This window comes from Ambystoma mexicanum, chromosome 8, assembly GCF_040938575.1.
Source record: "Ambystoma mexicanum isolate Mex_15411 chromosome 8, UKY_AmexF1_1, whole genome shotgun sequence".
Taxonomy (NCBI): Eukaryota; Metazoa; Chordata; class Amphibia; order Caudata; family Ambystomatidae; genus Ambystoma; species Ambystoma mexicanum.
The window spans coordinates 1,098,567,383-1,098,584,454 of NC_090929.1; the positions used below are offsets into that span (position 1 = coordinate 1,098,567,383).

At 48.9% G+C, this 17,072-nt stretch overlaps 1 protein-coding gene across 1 annotated transcript in view; it reads right to left on the bottom strand.

Annotated features, from left to right (window-relative positions):
- ARHGEF19 (Rho guanine nucleotide exchange factor 19) overlaps positions 1–15,412 on the bottom strand; it is a 275,868-nt gene extending 260,456 nt beyond the window's left edge. The window contains exon 1 of the mRNA XM_069611104.1: positions 14,872–15,412. The gene's annotated coding sequence lies outside the window, so the exon portion shown is untranslated. The remainder of the gene's footprint in view (positions 1–14,871) is intronic.
- Between the last annotated feature and the right edge of the window lie 1,660 nt (positions 15,413–17,072).

A 17,072-nucleotide genomic window follows, 5' to 3' on the forward strand; every position in this document is an offset into this window, starting at 1 on the left:
CATACGTCCACTATGCAAAAGAGCAGAATCTACCAAAGGTTACTAGAGGCCGCATGAGGAGAGCTTCATATTTAACAAATCAAGAATAAAAGGCAGAAGCGAAACTCAGCAGAGACAAATCGTGCCAAAAAGCCAAGGTCGTATCCGCTAAAATAGACGAACAGTAGCTACAATTAATGAAGCAAGGAACAGAATATCCTGCTCAGAAAGGTCAAGATAAGAAGCAGAATGCAGGTGCTGGGCAAAATGAAAATCAAATACACGAATTACATGGAGAAGAAGGCAAATTTACGGTGTCTGAATCATGTGACCAGCCGAGCGAGAAAAAGTGAGACTTTCACACCTAAGCATGGCGGAGCGCCATGCAAAGATATCAGACCTATCACAGTAAAATAATTGACACATGGCCCCTGAAGTGATGATTGATTGTAGCAATAATTGGAGTTAGGCCGGGGGAGCTAAAGGGCACCCTGCACCTGGCCGACTATTCTGCATGCTGCTATGCAAAATGAGAACCAATGGGACGTCGTACTTTTAGTGACATCTACAGTCGCCATTTTTAAGGTAGGGCTTGGATGTCCCACCCGACAGTGTTTATCCAATCCCCTTACTCCATTACCATATACAGATATAGTACCTATATTAAAGTTACCTTCCTAGAACCAATAGAAGTGCATACAACAGTTTAAGCATTACACGTCAGTGATGAGAAGTTTTTAGTATTTTTTATGAAGTTCGTTGGAGTTGTGAAGCGAGAAGGAAGATCACGCAACCGCGGATATTCATGAAACTCCCCGTTTTTTGTACTTGTCATTAAACTGACTCTCTTTTGCCAAACCATTGAGTTGTCATTATTGATTTGATGCTTGAGTATTAATCTGCATCCCCATCCATCTCACGGGTGCTGCTATTCCATTTTAAAGTGCTATTGGGCAACCCCCAGCTTTATGGGTCGGTTGGGGTCCTGGTGCACAAGACGACCATATACACAGCTATATATTTGGTGGGTATAATATGTAGTGATACCCCTGTGAGTCCTACTGGCTAGACCACATGAAACACCAGGTGGTTAATGACTGCCATGCTACACAAAATCCACAACAGCAGCGATCGCACAAAATAGACATCCATGGCCAAAAAACTGAAACAATTGCATGATATAGGCCACTGACGTGTTCATTTTTAGTTTTGCTATAAGGTGGCACATTCAAGCCACCTATAAGCTGAAACTAATGCATTGGAGTACCTGTAGGGAGAAATGGCATATGAGGAGAGACACAAAGCTTATAGGTGTTGTTTGGTTATTTCCCCCTCCATTGACTGCCCATGGGCATGCTAATCCCTATGGCCATTCCCATCCACGATGTGTCCCTCACCACCCAAAACACACCCTCCTTGGATCACTTTGAGTTAACTTTATCAAGCGTTAAAACCACACTTTGCAATGGAAAGGCCTGCCAGTGTTTTTTTCAAAGCAGTCTTCGAAGAGCTACTGGTTTCATTGGTGCTGTAATCATGCTACTTGTGCAATAAAAATGTCTTTAAAAGGTCTGCCTTAAGCCACTTGATTTATAAGCAGTATGCATCCCCTTCACCGAAGTCCTGTTAAAAACAAGCATTAGCAAAGCCAGAAGTTGCAGCTTGTGTATAGGTATTAGAAAGGCGTTTTGTCAGGCACTGTCATCATATGCCCAAGTACGGCACCGTTTTCAAACTGCTACCATTAATGGCCAGCAAGTACCATCATGGCAATGCCTGGCCAATACCTTTCCCATATATACACAAAAGCCAAAACTGTCAGCATTGCAATGCTTGTTTTGAATGAGAACACGTGGAGCAGTTCAGAGGCTGGCCCTGCTCATAATTAGGGTACACCCCTTATTTTGGTAACCTGTGCAAGTCTGTGTCCATTACTGAATCGTGTCTAGTCCCCATCTGGGATGATCTCTATAAAACCACAGACTCAGAAGGCTGTGCCGCACTAATCCTTCTTGACCTCTCAGCGGCCTTCGACACCACTGACCACCTCACCCTCACAGACTGATCCTACTCTCTCGGAATCAGGGATGCAGCCTTGAAGTGGATCTCCTCCTATCTCTCCAACAGATCCCAAATAATATGCATGCCCCCTCTCTCCTCGTCGCCCCACCCTGTTACCCACGGAGTACCACACGGCACCTTGCTCTCCCCTTCTGCTCTTTAACCTCTACCTGAGCACCCTCCCCACTATCATCCGCTCACATGGCCTGTCTAGCTACAACTATGAAAATTGACCCCCAAATCATCTTCAAGATCCCAAAGAACCCTTCCAACTCCACCCCCGACCTCACTTCCTGCCTCACAGAAATCGACCACTGGATGACTGCTAACCACCATCTTATCAACCGCGGAAAACTGGGAATCCTTATCTTTGGGAAAAGTGCCCTCTTCACTCAACTCATCCCATGACTGCACTCTTTAGGTCCGCCCCCATCTACCTCCAACACAGTAAGAAACCTTGGATGCACTATGGACTCAGACTTGACATTATCACATCACATTAATTAAATGGCTAAATCCTGCTATCTACACCTATGCATTCTCCAACGCATCCTACCCTACCCGACCTTCCCACACAGATTTTCCCAAATCACGTCTATCATCCTCTCACGCCTAGGCTATACCTGGGTGCCCCTGCATCACATATTAGAAAACTCCAACGGGTTCAAAACACTGCAGCAAGGCTCCTTCTTGCTCTGGGCCCCAGAGAACACATCACACCCGCCCTCTGTGTCCTTCACTGGCTGGCCATCGGGCGATGATCAACTTTCAAGGCTATGTGCATCACCCACCAAGCTCTGCACGACGCAGGACCAGCATATCTACAACTCAAGCTCGTACTCTACAGGCCCACCAGAAACCTGAGATCTGGATCAGCTCTCGTTCTTGCCATCCCAGTCGCTAAATCGAGCAGAATAGCGGGATCGTCCTTCTCCATCCAAGTTCCCACCATCTGGATCTCGATTCCAGTTAGCATCTGCTGCAAAGAGGATCAACTTTCCGGGAGGCACTCAAGACCTGGCTCTTCCTTGTTGCATCCTGCCTAGCCTATTCCACTTCCTGGGAACTATCTCCCCTGATAGGTAGGTGGGAGCATCAATGAGTCACTTGAGACAAGACAGTACTCAGCTGGCACGGAAAGGAGTCGATCGGTAGGATATGATCAGCATACCTTCACCGCAACTAGACAGCAGCCTGGATTCTCTGGTACTTATAGCATTCCATGTCAATGGAATATTGACGTGTGCTTCACGGAGCTGGGCCACCCACCCGCATGTATCTGCAATAATTCACTACCGACTTCATAACGCACATCACCTCTGCCATCAGAATGCAGCTGAAACCCACGAAAAACTTCAGTCCAGCTGGACACATAATTAGTCCCTTTGACTCGCGTACTCTCCGGACAGTCTATCACAGCACCCACCCACAAGCAAGATCTCCATGGGTCGCTAGCAACGATTTAGCCGCCCCCACCTACCTTCGTGCTGGCTAAAATGCACACATGCATCCCAAAAATCCTGCTTCATTTCTCATACCTCGGACTCCAGTCCTCCAAGGGCGTGCACCAACAGCGCATTGAGGCCATGCCATTGGGCGCTTTACAAATGCCATATAAGTTCAAAATGGCATTAGCGGCCTCGTGTCTTTGTCGTCAAGTCACAGTGCCTGCCTACCTACCCCGCCCTCGCCCGCCCACATAAGAGCGTTCAGGATTGTGATGACAGGGCCACCTGATGCCAAGACCCCAGCTGTGAGCTATCCACTGATTACTCATCATATAACACATCTGTGTGGTGGGAACAGGCCAGGGCCAGCGTGAGTGTGCACTGGGATTGTACTGGGGTTGTCCGTCCAGGCGTGCTTGATACAGAGTGAAGGGCAGCACCCCTGGGGGGCTTGGGGGAGGGAGGAATGCAGATTTCGGAAGAATAGAGCGGCTCTTTCCTTTGAAGCAGGACTTCCCAGGGTCATCCCTTCCTTGCCTATCAAATGGCCCTTCCTGACGACTCTGGCAGCATTGTCACGAGACAATGCAATGCAATACAACACATAATACAACAACGATGGTGTAGTGGTGGGAGCTGAAATACAAGAACTGCCTGTGCTGGGCGGGCAGTAGAGACCGTTCATCTCGGGAGGATAGCTCAGGGGCAACGCGCTCGCCTTGAGCAACACAGGTTCCATCCCGGGGTCTGCGCTTAGAAACCTCTGGGTATTAGGCGCCTTATAAATAACCTATCATATCATCGTATGTGTTTCGGATTTTCATTTCAAGTACCCACAGCAGTGTGGTCCCACTCCCAAGGAGCATTAGACACCCACCGCCTGGAGTTTAAAGGCCAATGGAATCCCCTTCCTACAGCACAAGTCACTCGAGACGAGCAGCCCCTTGCCAGAAGAGGCTGTAAACCCCTCTTGCGTGGGACACAGCTCGCCCAATAAAAGGGACCCCCGGGGTGGCATTCGAACTCCAGATGACTGGCGCTCTCGGTATGTTTTCTAAAGATGCGCAAATGACACCCTATTACCAGCCTGTAGGCACGGGATATTATGTTTGCGCCCTCTACTTGGTGCCAGCTTTGACGAACCCTCCCCCGTATCGGAATACTCAGGCTGAGGCACCCTAATATTGGGAATCACCCCATCCCTGCGCGCCTCGAAGACGCGCCCGGTTGCCATTGTTGGGCCTGGAAAACTTTACATTGCAGTTCTGGTATTCTGTCAGCATTTGTAAAGCGTTTAGCTGCCACTGGTCAGCCTTCGAAGCACTGGGGAAGTCTGAGGCTGTGTCACTGCAGTGCATTCGTCGGGCATTGCGCAATTAAGCATACAACGGACACGTTAGTATACAGATTACACGATATGACACACTGCTTCAGCTGATTACGTCATTGAGGGCCACTAGACCACTACTACTACGCATCTAGTTAGGAAGGGCCGTGTATCGGAGCGTACGGGCTAGCGTGACCGCATGCGTGTGGAGTTGCAGCTGAGCATTGCGTAGCCGGTCTGTGCAATGAGGGTGTGTGCGGGAAGGATGTGTGGGCAACTGCGGGGCCTGCAGAATTGAACGATAGCGTGTTTTCCAGAGACCTGCATTGGAATCACGAATGATTGTACGCAGCCCGAGGGGCGAAGTCCTTCCGGGGGATGAAAATACACCTCCGAGGGCACCTTCCCGCCATTTCCTGCTGAAATAACTCCTCACACCACGGGCCCTGCGACTCAATTAGGAGGCTACAGCGCCCAGGGGTCAAACAACAGACCGAGAAAGTAATTGGCAAATGCCCAAACCTCAGGGCAGTATGCGTGGCAAGGACAAACCAGGCTGCCTGGGGCACGCATGCCCTGGGAAAACAGTGGCAGAGCCCAGTGCTTCAATAGCGGCTGCCAGTGACCCACATACAAGGATACGGCCCATAGAAGTACAATGACTGCAGGGATGGAAGGATAAAGACACCGTCAGGCGTGTTACTAAAGAGATGGCAGGATAACGACCACTAAGCCATTTAGCTGCTGACATACCATATACTATGTCTCAGGCCAGGGGCCATGTCCTAAAAAATAAAGTGGGGGGGGGGCTCATTAACATACCAATTGAATGTGTTTTCACCAGAAATTAGCATATCAAGGTGCCCTCTGAAAAAAGTGGGGGGACTCCTGAAAAAAGTGTGGGGGACTGCGTCCACCCGCTTGTACCCTCGACTTGAGCCGTACATCAGGGCCAGGTGTGAAGAGTGATTCAGGGACCCTGGCTCTGCTGAGGTAACAGGACACTGACCCTGGGACCCTGTAAGTGACGAGAGATTGGATACACGCCCCAGGTGTGAGCTGTAATTGCTGAAACACCAAGGGACAAGTCCAAGAGCCTAATGGCCTTTAACCCTGTGTGGTCCTTTAAACTCGTCCTTTTTCCATTAGGAAAGCACCAAAGTCCCTGCACTGAAAGGTGAGTGACATCAACGCCAGAAGGCTCTGCGGTTTCTGAGGTGGCAGTGGGCGGCCAGCTCTTTGATGAATTTCCTCCAGGTCCCATCCCTCCCCATTGTTCAGCTGACTGCCTGTGCAGAGTGGCACAGATCCTGTGTTCTTGAGTGCCGTGGGGCTGGCCAGCCAGCCAGCCAACCCCTCAGCCAATGCCGTGCGACCTTGTGGGAAAGGAGACAGACTGCTGCACACTCTCTTTCCACGTTTACCATCATGAGTCGCAGTGGTGTAGAAAGGCTGCAGGCCGGGAGGGTTTGCCGATTTACACTGGTCTCCCGCTTTCACATCCACCCCAGCACACAGAAACCCTTGTGCTTTATTTACATACTTGAGCGAGACTGCTCAATGGATCCAACCTCTTTCAATGATTGACCCCCACCACTCCACTGAGGCCACTTCCATGGTCCACCCCCACTGACGCATCATCCCTGGATGTACCTTGATTTCTGCTTACTACTCAACCATGGAACCTTGACACCTTCTCTGACGCATCATCCCTGGATGTACCTTGATTTCTGCTTACTACTCAACCATGGAACCTTGACACCTCCTCTGACGCATCATCCCTGGATGTACCTTGATTTCTGCTTACTACTCAACCATGGAACCTTGACACCTCCTCTGATGCATCGTCCCTGGATCTACCTTGATTTCTGCTTACTACTCAACCATGGAACCTTGACACCTCCTCTGATGCATCGTCCCTGGATCTACCTTGATTTCTGCTTACTACTCAACCATGGAACCTTGACACCTCCTCTGATGCATCATCCCTGGATCTACCTTGATTTCTGCTTACTACTCAACCATGGAACCTTGACACCTCCTCTGACGCATCATCCCTGGATGTACCTTGATTTCTGCTTACTACTCAACCATGGAACCTTGACACCTCCTCTGATGCATCGTCCCTGGATCTACCTTGATTTCTGCTTACTACTCAACCTTGACACCTCCTCTGATGCCTAAACCATGGGACATACCACCTACACCCTCCCCAACCCTGTGATATTCCCTTGTGCCTCCCCTTCTCGCACACAGGAGTTGCCTGTTTTGCTTGATTCTTATACTCTGCTCCCTTCCCCCCTCCAGCCTACTTCTGCAGGAGTCTGTCCTGATACATTCTGGTTTCGCAATCACCGTCTTGTGGCCAATGATGGATTTGACTTCTATGGACTTCATTGATTCACAGTGCGTCACCCTTTCTCAACTCTCATGCTGAACTTCCTTTGCATCTTGTACTCATGGTGGCCCTGAATCATGCTTTTCCCATCTTCATCTTGTATCCTGGCTTGCAACGTTATGTGTTACTACTGACTTCTGCAATTGTATTCGCTCTCCCCTCTTGCTTCTCCACTCTTTTGACTGCTTACTCTGTTCTCTCCTCCTCTCCCTTTTCCTATCTCTTCCCCTATTCACCTTAATTTCTTCTATGCACTTACTCTATCAGAAGTGTCCCTGGACCTAGTATGATAGCAACCTCGTCTGTCCCCCCCCTCCCCTTACTGATTTTTTCCTCCCTACGCCAGCACTATCTGAAATGTCATCAGGCCTAGTATGATAGTCACTTGTTTTGTTCCTCCCATCCCTTTCTGCACCCCTCTCCCTCACCTTTTGTTTTTCTCCGGCTCTACCAGAAATGTCGCCAGGCCTAGTATGGTAGTCGCCTGTCTGCTTCCATTTCCTTCCCTCTCTCCCCCTCCTTTCCTTATCCATGTATTAGCTCTTGCACTATCTGAAATGTCGTCAGGCCGAGTATGATATTTAATTTCACATCCTTACTGTTCATGGCCTGTAAGAATGTCATTGTATTTTCCCTTGTTCCCTCCCTTGCCTTGAAGTGCTTTGAAACACATTGTGTATAGGCGCTATATAAGTAAACTATCGTATCATATCACCAGGACTTCACTGATGAATCTGTCTTGATGTCTTCTTCCCGCTCTACAATAGAACCTCCACTGATGCCTCTTCAATGGACCTTCACATTGGGCTTGTCCAAGAATTTGATTTGCCATCACCTCCACTTACACTCTTCCATGGACCCCTGCAACCTTGACTGAGGACACTACAATAGACCCCCCACCACCTCCAACTAGGGCTCTATCACAGACCCCCCAGCCCCATTTATTTATTTTTATTTATTTATTTATATATTTATAACGCGCAGCAGCTCGCGAGCATCAGGGCGCGACAAGAACACGAAAAGACAGAGGTCACAGGACTACGTAAAAAGAAAAGAGGAGGACTCAGAGGAGTCCAGGCTGAAAAAATTAACGAATTACCGGAAAAGTAAAGTTTTCAGCTGCTTCCTGAATAAGGAGTGACTGCTTTCCAGTCTGAGGTTATCTGGAAGCTCGTTCCAGAGTGCAATAGCTTTGGTGGGAAAAGCTCTCCCAAGTCTATTAGCTTTGATTCTGGTGTGGCTAACTTTAAGTAGCCCTTTTTTGGCTGATCTTAGGCAACGGCTTGGTTCATACCAGTGAAATTCCCTTTTGAGGTAGGATGGGGCCGTGCCGAATAGACAGCGGTGGACAAGAGTCAGCGATTTGAATTTAATACGCTCCTCTATGGCGAGCCAGTGGAGACCTATTCGGTCGTGGGTGATGTGCTCGCGCTTGGATTTCCCGGTGATAGTTCTAACAGCGTTGTTCTGGATTATCTGGCATTGTTTGATGCAGGAGTTGCTTGAACCAAGCATCAACGCATTCCCATAATCCAATCGGGACAGAATTGTGGCTCTAGCGATGGTGGCGCTGTTTTTGGCGTTGAGATATGGCCTAATACGGCGTAGTAATCTCTGGTAGTATTGGCAGTTCTTTTTAAGGTATGAGACCTGTGCATCTGCTCCTAGTGAGGATTGCAGATATATGCCAAGTGTTTTCACTTTACTTGAGACCACAATGTTGGAGTCCTTTATAATGAATGACAAATAGACTGGGCCTAGATTGGATAAGGCTTTTGTAGATGCAAAAGTCATGAGCTCTGTTTTTGAACCATTCAGACACATCCAGTGGGCCTTCATCCAGCATTCTATAGTGTTATAGATTGCTGACAGCCTGTTGTTGTCTGTAGTGTGGTCTCCGCTGAGTTCTATAATCAGTTGTGTATCATCTGCGAAGTTGGTAAAGTAAATTCCCCATCTTCACTGAGGAAACTTTCATGGACTCCGAACTACTCCACTCAGGGAACCACCATGGACCACTCACTTCTTTACGAGTGCCTCTTCCATGGAACCCATCCGCACTGAGTAGTCTTCCATGGACAACTTTCATCTCCTATGAAGCCTGCCCCCTCATGGGCGCCTGAGCTGGGGCCTCTTCTCTGGATCCCTTACTCGGAAATCTTCCATAGATTTCCATTAACTTCATTGATTACCCTTCTGTTGAGCCTCTGCTGCTCCACCCAGAACTCCCACAGGATCTTCACCACCTCCAAAGAGCCCTCATCCATAGATCGCCACCACCTCCACCAAGGCCTTGTCTATGGAACGGCACCAGCTCAACAAAAACCTCTTCCAAAGATCTGTACCTCCTCCACATTGGCCTCTTCCATGGATCTGCATCACCCCCACATAGGCCTCAGCCATGGGTCTGCACATCCTCCACATTGCCGTCTTCCATGGATCTGCAACTCCTCCACATTGGCCTCTTTCATGGATCTACACCTCTTCCACATTGCCGTCTTCCATGGATCTGCACCTCCTCCACATTGGCCTCTTTCATGGATCTACACCTCCTCCACATTGGCCTCTTCTATAGATCTGAACCTCCTCCACATTGGCCTCTTCCATTGATCTGCACCTCCTCCACATTGTCCTCTTTCATGTATCTGCACATCCTCCACATTGGCCTCTTCCATGGATCTGCACCCCCTCCACATTGGCCCCTTTCATGGATTGGCACCTCCTCCACTTTGGCCTCTTCCATGGATCTACACCTTCTCCACATTGGCCCTTTCCATGGATCTGCACCTCCTCCACATAGGCGTCTTCCATGGATCTGCACCTCACTCACATTGGCCTCTTTCATGGATCTACACCTCCTCCACATTGGCCTCTTCCATAGATCTGAACCTCCTCCACATTGGCCTCTTCCATAGATCTGAACCTCCTCCACATTGGCCTCTTCCATTGATCTGCACCTCCTCCACATTGTCCTCTTTCATGTATCTGCACCTCCTCCACATTGGCCTCTTCCATGGATCTGCACCCCCTCCACATTGGCCTCTTTCATGGATTGGCACCTCCTCCACTTTGGCCTCTTCCATGGATCTACACCTCCTCCACATTGGCCCTTTCCATGGATCTGCACCTCCTCCACATTGGCCCTTTCCATGGATCTGCACCTCCTCCACATAGGCGTCTTCCATGGATCTGCACCTCCTCCACATTGCCGTCTTCCATGGATCTGCACCTCCCTCACATTGGCCTCTTTCATGGATCTACACCTCCTCCACATTGGCCTCTTCCATAGATCTGAACCTCCTCCACATTGGCCTCTTCCATTGATCTGCACCTCCTCCACATTGGCCTCTTTCATGTATCTGCACCTCCTCCACATTGGCCTCTTCCATGGATCTGCACCCCCTCCACATTGGCCTCTTTCATGGATCGGCACCTCCTCCACTTTGGCCTCTTCCATGGATCTACACCTTCTCCACATTGGCCCCTTCCATAGATCTGCACCTCCTCCACATTGGCCTCTTCAATGGATCTGCACATCCTCCACATAGGCGTCTTGCATGGATCTGCACCTCCTCCACATTGGCGTCAACCATGGATCTGCACCGCCTCCACATTGGAGTCTTCCATGGATCTGCACCTCCTTCACATTGGCCTCTTTCATGGATCTGCACCTCCCTCACATTGGCCTCTTCCATGGATCTACACCTCCTCCACATTGGCCCCTTCCATGGATCTGCACCTCCTCCACATTGGCCTCTTCCGTGGATCTGCATCCCTTCCACAAAGGCTTCTTTCATGGCTCTTCCCTACCACTACATAGGCCTAGTCCATGGATTTGCACCACATCTCATCTATACATCTTCACCCCTACACGTAGGCCTCATCTATGGATTTGCACGGGCTCCATATTGGCCTCCTCCATGGATCCATGCTTGCACATGGTATTTGACGTTGGAGTTGATTACTGGCTTGTTGTTTCACCTTTTTTAAGCACGTTTGTATCACTGTTTTATGTAGCACTCAGGTGCTTTTGTGTGGCGGTGTTAATCAAATTTGAATAAAACTATATTTTGCCTCATCCCCTCTGTTGAGAACTCCTTCATGCGCCCTGACCCCATTTCTGGGGCCCCATCCTTATTGCGCAGATGTAGTCTCCTTGATTGGCTCTTCCCTTCCTCCACTGGGGAAGCCCCATGGGGGCCTTCACTCCTCTGTTGGGGGTTGTAATGAGGACAATATACTTCTCTGGGTGTTCTTCCATAAGCTCCCCACTGCTGGGACTCTCTGCCATGAACCCCTCTCCCAGAGGAGGGCTTATCCAAGGTCCCCTGCCCACACTAGCGAATCTTCCAAAGACCCCACCCATTAGACTGGTAAGGACCCTCTCCCATGGATTCTCCCCTTGCCACCCCAGTGGCACACGCAGCCCTTTCAGGGTCTCCCACCGTCTCTTGGAAGTTAACCGCCCCAGTTGCCATTATGCCGCCACCAGTACCGGAAGCAGTTTTTGGTGCCAGTGCAGAGGGTGGATAATAGGGCGCCAGCGGGAGTCTGTAGGGTGTACTGGGCACGAGGTGGAAGCAGGGGGGCACCCCCTCCCCATTCCCCTCTCTGGCTCCGCCACTGGCCCCTACTCCCACTCCCATTTTTGCCAACATGTAAACATGTAAATCCTCGTTGTGGTTCTCGTTGAATACTAAAAAACTGTTTGAACCGACTGGCATTCGCATGAGCACACATTATGCGCAAGCTACATTAATAGCCTTGAATCCTCCGCAAATACCAATCCCCTCTAAATAAGCCACAGCCATACCATTTCCAGCTAGCACACATAGCGCTCTGAAACTGCCCAGCAAATTGGACTCTAGCATTGCATGGCACGGCATAGCATCACACAGCATAACTTAGCACAGCATTGTAAGGGTCGAAATTACGATTTGTTGTCCAGGAGCAAAAAGCAGCTTCTGGGTATCAGGCATCACCCTCTAGGCAGGAGCTACGTCTGGGGAACCAGGAGCTAGTGCATAATGCGTGAGATACCAACTATATCTTTGTGTCCATTCTATATTATCCAATATGCTTTAAATGTCTCTTTGGTGTGTCCTTTATTCTCTTTTATATACATTCCCAAACCTACACGGTTAATATTGCATAGCTATGTTTATGTGGCACCACTTGCCTGGGGAGTCACACGTAGCTCCTGGTAGCTCTTGGTTATAAGCTAGCCAGGCCCCCCGTTGCTATAACCAGGAGCTAAATAGCTTGCAGCTTCTGGCAATTTCAAACCCTGGCATGGCATAGCAAAGTTTGCCATACCGAAGCACACCATACAATGATACCATTGCATGATGTAGAATATCTTACCAAAGCATAGTCCAGCATAACAGCATAGTAGCGTAAACCATAGTATAGCAAAGCAGTGCAAAACATAACAGAATAGTACATCAACTCTTGGCATGGCATTCTTATTCAGAGTAAAATCATAGCAAAGCAACGCGAAGCAGAGCACCTCAAAGCACAGCATGGCATAGCAAGGCAAGGAGTGGCATAGCATTACTTATGAAAGCATGACTTATTATAACAAAACATAACATGCATAGCATTGCAAAGTAGAGCAAAAGCACAGCAAAGCGTAAACAGCATAACAAAGCAATTTCACTCATTGCATTGCATAGCATACATAAGCATAGTTTATCAATATCTAGCATAGCAAAGCATAGCTAAACAAAGTTTTCAAAAACACATCAGAGCAAACTGGGATAGCATAGGTTTTAAAAAAAAGTAGCATGGCTCAGCAGAGCAATGCGAAGTACAGAAGATCAAAGAATAGCACAGCCAAGGCAGGGAAAGCATTGAATTAAAAAAAACATAACATTGAAACCCCGAGCAGTGCCCAGCATAGTGAAGCACAGCATTGTTGTGTATAGAATAGTTTAGCAGAGCGAAGGATAGACTACTTTACTATAACGTAGCAACGAATACTTTAATTTAGCAATGCATAACAAAGCATAGAAACAAAAGCCAAGAGCAGCATAGCTATACATAGGATGGCATAGCATACTGTGCCTTTACATAGTGAGTGGTACCATAGTAATAGAAATTGGTCTTGTAGAGGGCACGTCTACCATAGTAAAGCATAACTTGGCGGAGCAAAGCCTACAAACGCAAAGTGCAGCACAGAAGTAGATAGAATACCATATACCGCCATAACATGCTCGTGCAGCACAGTAATACATAAAATAACATAGCATATAAAGCCATGCCATGCTAAAGCATAGCATAGTAAAGCATATCTTAGCACAGCATAGCATACAAAAGCAAAGTGCAGCATGGAAATACATAGAATAGCATGGCATGGAAAGCCATGCCATGCTAAAACATAACATAGTAAAGCATAGCTTGGCACAGCATAGCATACAAAAGCAAAGTGCAGCATGGAAATACATAGAATAGCATGGCATGGAAAGCCATGCCATGCTAAAACATAGCATAGTAAAGTAAAGCAAAGATTGCACCGCATAGGATACAAAAGCAAAGTGCAGCATGGAAATACATAGAATAGCATGGCATATAAAGCCATGCCATGCTAAAACATAACATAGCAAAGCATAGCTTGGCACAGCATAGCATACAAAAGCAAAGTGCAGCACAGCAATACATAGACTCACATAGCATATAAAGCCATGCCATGCTAAAACATAGCATAGCAAAGCATAGCTTGGCACAGCATAAGATACAAAAGCAAAGTGAAGCATAGCCATGAATAGTATGTCAGAGAGTGCTAAAACATAGCATAGTAAAAAGAAGTTTAGCAAAGCAATGAGGGCACCCAATACTGAATGACAGTAGCGTATCGCCCAGCTTGGCAGCACATTAAATGAAAGTGAAGTCATGACATTGTATATGACATATGTTGTGCTCTGCGCGTTATATGGATATGAACACCTATGAAATATTCGTGACGCTTTAAATGAATGTGTATGGATCAAAAGCAGAACTCTCAGCATGGAACATGTCATTTATTGATGGGGTTTCCACCCCTTCTACGCCGGATCCTGACACGTTACCAGGCCCCTCCCCCACCCCTCTCCCCCCAACAGAAGGATCTCTGTGTGCAAACTAAGTGTGTCAAGCCCACGGAACAGGCAACAGGAAAGAAAGAGTCACTCGCGGAGCTTCGGGGGAGCTGTGGCGGGGAAGGGTGCCAGGGCGTTGCAGCAGAAACCACCGAGAGACAGCGGGGAAAAGGGAGGCGGGGGAGAGAGACGGCGAAGAGTGTGGGACCGTGGAGGAGCGGAGAGCGGGAGGAGAAAAAGGGAGCACGGAAAGATGAGGGGGTAAAAGGGCAGGCGGCGGAGATCAACAGGGGGTGAAGAGAAAGAAAGAGAGTGGGAGGGGGGAGGGAGACAATTGGCAGAAAGTGCGAGTAACAGGTCAATACAGCAATAGTTGTGGAAAAAGGAAGAAAGAAAAAAAGAAAGAAAGAAAGAAAGAAAGAAAGAAAGAAAGAAAGAAAGAAAGAAAGAAAGAAAGAAAGAAAGAAAGAAAGAAAGAAAGAAAGAAAGAAAGAAAGAAAGAAAAAAAAGAAAGGAGAGAAAAAAAAGAAAAAAAAAGAAAGAATGAATAACGGGACAGCCCTGGCAGGGGCACTCACTCACCTCACTGGTCGTGTCCCGCCGGACTCCTCGTCCAGATCCGCCTCCAGCAACCTGCAGAGCCATGCTCATTCCCCAGCCACACTCCGGGAAGGCGGGGGGATTCTTCAGCGAGTGCCCCCCACTTGCGACCAACTCCCAAAGACCTAGAAGCCCCAGAGGCCCGCGGGGACCTGAAGCACAGCGTCCCTCACACCGGGAACAAAGAAGTTCCTCCTCCGCCACTGCCGGGCGGAGCGCTGCCCCCTCCCCCTATCTGCCTTTATTTTTCTCTGATCGTGTGTCTTCTTTTCCGACTCCGTCTGCCCCCCCCCCCCCCTTTCGCGGTCACCTGCCGCGGCGGCCGGTGCCCGGCGCCGAGCTCGGTATTACGGCTCCGTCTGGACGGCCCCCGCTGTACGGCGCTCGCCCACGGCCGGCGAACCTGTCCGGATGCCCCGCGACCTCGGGAGCGTGTAGGCAGGCGGCAGAGAGCGCGCACTGGTGCCAGGCAGTGCACCGACTCGCCTGCCTGCTGACTTCTCTAGGAGTCCTCCTCCCGTCCCCCCCTCCCCTCTCCCCATCCTGCCTCGAGACGTGTCTCCATGGAAAAAAAAGGGAAACAGGTTCTGCGGGGTCTGAAAATGGCAGGCAGACGTTGTGTACACAACGGGGCAGTGAGAAAAGCAGACTCTCGCGGGACGGTGGTGGGTGAGAGGCGGGTGGCAGAAAAGCCATGTGTGCGTGGGCAGAATGCGGTAAAAAGGACGGTACTGTGGGATGACACTCACTGGGACAAGGTTCAGAAAATGCACCCAGAGGCGTGGTTTCGGAGAGTTTGCCTCTTTGCCAGTCTGTTGCCCTGGTTTCCTAGAAAACGAAACATTGTCGCAAACACACACGCAAAGCTCCCTGAAAACCGACCAGACACCCTGGTTGGTAGGATGCCTTGTTGCCTGTACTTTCACCCCTTATCGCCCAATTTCCCTAATTTACAATGGTTAACAAACATTTCCTGACATGGCTACACCCGACCCAGTAATCCCTACCGGGGTCCTTACACCTCAAACGACACTGACAACACTTGCAACACCTTCCGGGGACATTTCCTGGTCCTGTACCCAGATCCCGAATGACTGGTGCCCAGTGATGTTTCTCGTTCTCGAACACTACTGAAAGTGTGGACACTGCTGGGACTACTGCAGGTCATGGCTCCCTTTGGACATTTGATCAGTTAAAAAATGGTATCTAGTGAGCCACATTGCTGCATAATTATTTATTTATTTATTTATGCATTTGTAGAGCGCTTCGAACCCAAGGGCATCTGTGCACTGATTACAAACAGGTTATGTGGCAAAGCAGGCCGTCAGGCAGAACGCTCATAAGTCTAGGAGCTGGTTACAGACGAGCGCAACCCAGACACATGGTGTTATCACTTACAGGCATCAAGGGTTGCCTTACATTATATCACTCCTAAATCTAGGAGCTGGTTGCAGGTGAGCGCTCATATCTCAAGGAGCGGGTTACAGACAAGTTCAACCCATACCCATGGCATTATCACTTACATGCATGGAGGGTTACCTTACAGTAGATCGCTCATAAGTCTAGGAGTTGGTTACAGACAAGCGCAACCCAGACCCATGGTGTTATCACTCACATGCATGGAGGGTTACCTTACAGTAGATCACTCCTAAGTCTAGGAGCTGGTTACAGGTGAGCGATCATAACTCAAGGAGCTGGTTACAGACGAGCGCAACCCATACCCATGACGTTATCACTTACATGCATGGTGGGTTACCTTACAGTAGATTGCCCATAGGTCTAGGAGTTGGTTGAAGACGAGCGCAACTCAGACCCATGGCATTATCACTTACATGCATGAGGGGTTGCCTTACAGTAGATTGCTCATAAGTCTAGGAGCGTGTTACAGGTGAGCGCTCATAAGTCTAGGAGCTGGTTACAGACGAGCGCAGGCCACACCCATGGCATTATCACTTACATGCATGGAGGGTTGCCTTAAAGTAGATCGCTCATAAGTCTCGGAGTTTGTTACAGATGAGCGCAACCCAGACCTATGGCGTTACCACTTAAATGCATGGAGGGTTGCCTTACAGTAGATTGCTCATAAGTCTAGGAGCTGGTTACAGGTGAGCGCTCATAACTCAAGGAGCTGGTTACAGACGAGCGCAACCCAAACCCATGATGTTATCACTTACAAGCATGGA